General features: G+C 41.0%; 1 long non-coding RNA gene across 1 annotated transcript; it reads right to left on the bottom strand.

Moving 5' to 3' along the window:
- Window positions 1-5,985: 5,985 nt before the first annotated feature.
- LOC127476251 (uncharacterized) lies at window positions 5,986-6,711 on the bottom strand. The gene is made up of 3 exons (XR_007906525.1): window positions 6,604-6,711; window positions 6,085-6,552; window positions 5,986-6,021 (listed from the first exon to the last, which is right to left on the bottom strand). It is a non-coding gene; the product is annotated as an uncharacterized LOC127476251 (long non-coding RNA).
- Between the last annotated feature and the right edge of the window lie 232 nt (window positions 6,712-6,943).

The raw sequence follows: 6,943 nt of genomic DNA on the forward strand, positions 1-6,943 counted from the left end.
CAACAGGAAAATTAACCATCAGAGAACAGAGTGATACTAAATTGGTTAGGTGAAAAGCTGCAGACTTGGCCTACTCTCTGACTACTCTGAACTGATTCCTTTGCAATCACTGTTTTGAAGAAGAATTTTAATGTGGGCCTTGAAGGGATTTTTTTCAACAGTAGTACTGAAAATGATTGGACTTCGTCTCCTTTCCTAAGGCCTTATTTAGTTGTATTTTCCTACTTGTATTCAAAAACAAACTTTGAAAATGTTTTCAACTGAACAAGAATATTTTCCTGGAAACCTTTCCCCTATAATCTGATGCTAAGAGTATAACTGAAGTTTATTTCAGAGAACAAACTCCATTAAAGGAATATTCTGTACATGTGAAAAATGAGGTCTTAACCTATGATATTGCTAAGCAACAAGGAGCCTATAGGAGTCTTCCTACTCAGTTTAGATAATGAACCATTCCTATCCACAAAAAAGGTGAGTAGAGACTTGTAAGAGGGTCCAAGTCTGTGCTGAATTTACTCTTCACTGTCTTCACTATTCAAAATAAAACTGAGTGTAGAAAAAAAGTTATATAGAGAGAATAAAGTTGTACCTAAACAAACCTTCACATGTCCCTAGATTTGTCCCTTTCTGAAATATGTAGAGTGTAACATGGAAATTAATGAGTAAATATACTGGACTTGCTGTGCCTGATCACTGACGCATTCAGTAAACAGAGAAGAAAAACATTCTAAAGGAAGAAAGATGAATGATGACAACAAAGAGTAGTTGCAAGTAGTTAGATCAGCATAATCACAGATTTTTGCTATCATTCCATTCATCACATGCTATCTTCAACGCTGTTCATGGTCTCCTGGAGAAAGAAAACGTATGTTCGGAAAAGGAGAGTAATGAAGCAGACACAAAAGAAGATGCAGTTACATTAAGTCCCTTCACTGGCAGCCCTTGTGCCCCATTTATTAGGGGAGAAGGAGCAGAATAGCATGGGTATGCATGAATTCCCCCAACAATATCAGAAGTTGTCATGTTCAGCATCTCCATGATGCCTTGAAAGTATTAGAAGTAGCCTGATTTCCCTTAATGCGTTAATAACATTGTCCTGATTTTCAAGAATAGCAAGAAGGAGGACCCTGGAAACTACAGTCTTGTCAATCTCACTTCAGTGCCCATTAAAATCATGGCAAAGATTATTCTGGGAGGTATTGAAAGACACCTGGAGGACAACATAGTCCTTGATCACATTAAGCACGGCTTCATGAGGGGAAAGTCCTGCTTATTGAACTTGATTTCCTTCTATGACAAGGTAACCCACCTAGTTGATCTAGACAGTTGACATAATCTTTTTCCACTTCAGCAAAGCCTTTGACACTGTCCTCACAGTATCCTTCTAGATCCAACACACAGCTGGATAAACACATCATGTGAGCAATTGGCTCATGGGTCAACCACGGAGAGTAATAGTGAATGGGGTGACATCAGACTGGAGACCTGTCACTAGTAGGGTTCCACAGGGCTCTGTATTAGGCCCTGTTCACTTCATTAACAACCTGGATGCAGAACTCAAAGGAATACTAAGTAAGTTTGTCAACAACACGAAACTGGGAGGAGCTGTCAAACTCCCTCAAAGGCAGAGAGACCCTGCGGAGAGACCTCGACAAGTTAGAGAGAGGGACAGTCACCAATTGTATGAAGTTTAACAAAGGCAAGTGCTTGATTCTGCATCTGGGATGGAGTAATCCCAGCCGTATGTATAGACTGGGGAATGAGAGGCTGGAGAGCAGCACCATGGAAAGGGACCTGAGAGTCCTGTTCGATGGCAAGTTGAATATAAGTCAGCAGTGCCCTGGCAGCCAGGAGGGCCAACTGTGTCCTGGAGGGCATCAGGTAAAGCATCACCAGCTGGTCGAGGAAAGAGATTATCCCACTCTCCTCTGCACTGAGGCAGCCTCACCTTGAATATTGTGTACAGTTTTGGTCACCACCATATAAAAAAGACATTAAGCTATTAGATAGCATCCAGAGGAAGACCACAAGGATGGTGAAGGGTCTAGAGGGGAAGCTGTATGAGGAGCATCCAAGGCCATTTTTGCTGTCCATCCTGGAGGAGACAGAGGGGAGATCTCACTGCAGTCTACAACTTCCCTGTGAGGAGAAGAGGGGCAGGCACTGATTTCTTCTCTGTTGTGACCAGTGATAGAGTTCGTCATGAAGCTGAGTCAGGGGAGGTTTAGGTTAGATATTAGGAAAAGGTTTTTCACCCAGGGATCTGGTTGAGTACTGGCTCCCCAGGGCAGTGGTCACAGCACCAAGCCTGTCTGAGTTCAAGAAGCATTTGGACAATGCTCTCAGGCACATGGTGTGATTCTTGGGGTGTCATTTGCAAGGCCCGGAGTTGGTCTTGATGATCCTGATGGATCTCTTCCAACTCAGTGTATTCTATGATACTATAACATAAAAAGTACCCAGAGACTGGATTGAATTTAGTGGCAGGTGTTGTATATTATTTCCTGAAATATTACCTGTCCTTTGTCAGCCATTTGTGTCATGGTACAATACCATGAGAGTTAGGTGGACCTTTGGTCTCACCAAGCCTGATTCTAAAAATAAAGGGCCAAGAGAATATAAGACCTGGATGCTGGTGAGTTTTGGAGAAAATGAATGACAGTTTTTACAGGAAAGATGGTGAAAGAATCAGCATGTCAAAGGTAAAGTTAGTACTACATTGGACTATTGCTCTGGGTAGAAAGATGAGAGATGTGAGAGACTTAAAATGTATTTAAACTCTTCAGATGTGATATTTCTTCTCACTTGTCCCATACTAAAAGCAGAGATTGCTTATAGAGTCCGAGGTTCAGCAGTCTCAAAATACAATGAAATGTCCATTTTCACAATAATGGAATGATCAGAAGTCTGCGTAATTTTGTTGCTTTAAAGATTGCAGTAGCTGATCACTCTTCTGAGAACTTTCAGGCTGCTGAATACTGAGGATGACTAAGGCACTTCGATACTCTCCATCTCAATGCCATTTTACTTCACACTGTGGTTTCTGGAACCAGGTCTGAAACCTCAATTTCTTCTCTTTCAGGCTAGCAGCCTGATCACTGTGCAAAAAAAAAAGCTATGTACATGTTCTTTGCTTTGGTCAAGTGAACATTTTATTTTGCTGTCATTAACAGTAACCCATTTGAAGCATAGATAAAAACATCTGCAGTAATTTCCATTAATATGTCAGCATTTATCTTTTCACCAAACAGCAACATCTTAAGAGTCTGCAGTTATTTACTTTCCTAAGTGTAAAAAGAGAAACAGCTTTGCTGCTGATGTTAAGGAATATAATTAGAGTGAAAAGACAGACATCTGTTAAGATGTTTGAAAAATGGGTTTTTTGGAAATTAGGTGGCTATGCTGGTTTAAAGGTAAACCAGCAGGGGAAATGAACTCAACTCAAAAGAGAGATTATAAGTCAGAACAACAATTTAATAAAATAATACAATGAGTACGATTATACAGACAAACAATTGGTTTTAACCCACAAAACCCAAATGTATAACCCAGCACCCTGGGACATGAACAGAGTGGTGTTCTTTGGGCCCTCTGAGTCCAAAGGAAAAGGAGAGGGGAAAACCTGTTGGTGAGAGTGCTGTTGCAGTCTGGTCAAGAGTGGTGATTGCAGTCTGGTTGAGAGTGGTGGTCTGCAGTCTTCCTCTGGATCCCACGAGTGGTTAAAAAGATCCCGAGACTCCAAGATTATATATCTTCCAGTTCAGGCAGGAATGCTCAGTACCTCCCTCAGGGAGGGAGGTTGGTTCCTTAATGGGTGTGAGGACAAGAGCAACTCCTATCTCACAGGCCTCTTAGCACCTAGTTTATAGCCTGAGGAGTCAGGCTCTATGGGTAGATGGTGTAAATGGTTCATTGATAACAGTGTCTGGGAAATGGCATGGAAGGCTATAGAATGCACAGTTTTGGGTTACACCCATCCAGTGATGAACTGGTCTCAGCTGTCCTAACTAGGACAGTGACACAAAAATATGCAATATCTTTTACATGCATCTAAATTGGGGACAGATGAAGACATTTATAAAAAATTTTGCAGGAGTTTAGTTTTAGAAAAATGAGAGTGCGGAGTTGCAATAACTTAATGAGTTATCAAATAAAGTTAAGCTGTTCAATGTTTATTAAATGGAAATGATTTTTCCAGAACACTGAGGGATAATGGTAAAATGAGATGGTTCAACAGTGCCATAGGGTCTTTTAAAAATGCAACCAGGTTTTAGTATCCTTAAGAAGATAAAGTTAGAGAGTTCACAAACATTAGAATCGTGATTACTGAGATTTGAATATAGGGTGTAGATAGTGAAGTAGGTGTCATGAAAGCAATTCTTGATTACAGTTGCAAACGTTCCTTTTCGGTTGTTTTTTTTTAATCTGGGATGAACCTGGTGGTATGTGCTTTTATTGAGTTAATATCCACTGAAAATCCCACTACCCACTTTCTGATTAAGTCATATATTGCACTCATCTTTTATCTAAGGATTGAAAAACATGTTCAGCTAAAATAAGTTGACCAAAATTTTGCTGGAAAAAGTCTAAAAATAATCACGCATACCCTATCCATTTCAGGTGCATACACTACTGCATTTTCTTCTTTTCTTAAAGCTACTTATTTCCACAAACGTTCTATATTGGGGCTGGAATACATCTTGTTTCATCAGAAAGAAATTAAAAGCTTCATCAAGAGGTCTGAACACTGCTATTTTCAGACATACTATTTAGTAAACCTGTTGCATGCTGTGGAACTCTTGCAATAAGTGTTTTACTCACGTCTCACATAAGACAAATACTGTGCCATGTAAAGAGTATTTATTTCCTGACAGCAAATTGTAGCCTAATTAGATGTTGATACTTTTGGTTTGTCTTCGGCCCAGCCACCTGTGAGAGCTCATCCTGCCAAGTTATGAGAAAACAAGAACTGATAAACAGGAACTTCATCCTTGAAGGAAGAGTTTGGTACAAACTACAATTAATTCGTGTCTTATTATTGGCTGACCACCTTCCAAGGGTGTTTGAAGTGGAAAGTGAAGAGAAGGATGATGAAGTAAGGCCCCAGACTCATTTAGAAAAGACTACTGTGGTACAATGCACAAGTGCGAGGGGAATTCCAACATACCCAGGCGTGCGCAGAAGAGATGCCACTTGCATAACGGGGGGAGGGACTGAAGGCCTCTAACTGGGTGGTGCTGACTACACCTGCCCAGGTAGATGTCACCAATTAATTGAATAAAAAGCAGATAGCTCATTCTGTGGGCTCTCGCTTCACACAAAGGATCACGTTACCTTCTGTGGGGACGCCCGCTATGTGTGAGCCTACTGACCCTCCAAGAACGCAGCTGCTACAGAGGATTTTTGGCATTTGGAGTTGGTAAGATAACCTCCTAAGTGACACCTGCATGAGTAGGGTGCTGTACTCCCTCATTTTTCTCTGTCTCTCAGGTTCCTGTTTACTTGGCCACTTCTTGGTAATAAATAATGGGAGTTTTTTGAGCTTTCAACGGTGTTTTGGTTTCAATCTTGGTATCCTTCCGAACTCTCACTGTTACACCTACCTATTTGTGGGGAGGAGTATCTTCATATTTCAACAGGAAAAGATGAGAGATAACAAAATAGGTAAGGACCTTAGTGGCACTGAATGACTTTCTTATAGATTTTAATAGCAATAAAATGTGCAGCAGATAGAGAGATGGCTATGTCTGATGTAACAGTCAATAACAGTAAGCAGGAATAAAATTATATTTTGCATGGAAACTGCTTAAAAAATTGTGTTGGGATTTTTTGTTTTGTTTTGTTGTTTTTTTTCATTCTAAAAGAAGAGTACAATAATGTTGCAAATAGCTACAGGTGGGATGTGGAAATGAATGATTTTTTTTTAATAGGGGTAATGGGATTGTTAGTATTTGATGCATCATATGCTCAGCGTAACTCGTGTCACTGTCAGAGACTGAAATAGTTGATGATTTATGCATTCTCAGGTTCTTGACACACCTCTGCTGGGCGAGTAGTTACACTGTCCTGAAAACAACAACTGACCTTGAGCTATTGGCACCTCTGCTGGGCGAGTAGTTACACTGTCCTGAAAACAACAACTGACCTTGGGCTATTGACACCTCTGCTGGGCGAGTAGTTACACTGTCCTGAAAACAACAAAAAAAAAGACAATGTGCCTCTGGAGGACTAAGCCCAAAAAAGGGAGAAACAACCCCTCATGCCAGGGAGGCGCCAGAGCATATAAACTGGCTAGGTGACTTTGGGAATTTGGGAGTTCTTCTCCCCCACCGCCTGCGAATCAAGACCATCACTCTCAAGCATCGCTGGACCCCGTGGGCGGTGACTATGGACATCTGTCTACTCTCAGCTTTTCTTTCCCTTACTCTCCCTGGCTCTTATCCTGCCTTTCTCTCCCCTATGCATTTTTCTCCTCCCCAGAAAGGTTATGACAGCACCCAAAAGTGTTAGTTTACCTATTGATTATGACAGCACCCAAAAATGTTAACCTATCTGTTGATATGAAACTATTAAAATAAATTTTATTAACTTACCTGTTGATACAAAACTGTTGAAATAAATCTTATATATTTTCATACACCGATTATTTAGTGTCGCTTCGCTTTAATCCACCCCAAAGGAATTTTTGATAAAACCTGGGTTACCCCCCCCCCCCTCTTTTCCTGGGGCGGGTCGTAACAGTCACCTAGTGCGTAAGAAGGGACAGCATCAATCGGCCCGAGGTGGGTGGGTATACACAGACTCTTGGTCATGCAACCACACCGACATCTGAGCAAACCAGAAAGATGTGCTGCTGGAGTTAATGACTGGAGTGAATGTGGAGCAGAACATTTCCAGACAAGAGGAGAAGTTGAATTATCTGCATTTCAGCACTTTACCTTGT

The sequence above is a fragment of the Manacus candei genome, unplaced genomic scaffold, assembly GCF_025592945.1.
Source record: "Manacus candei isolate 608988 ecotype Guabito, Panama unplaced genomic scaffold, ASM2559294v1 h1tg000049l, whole genome shotgun sequence".
Taxonomy (NCBI): Eukaryota; Metazoa; Chordata; class Aves; order Passeriformes; family Pipridae; genus Manacus; species Manacus candei.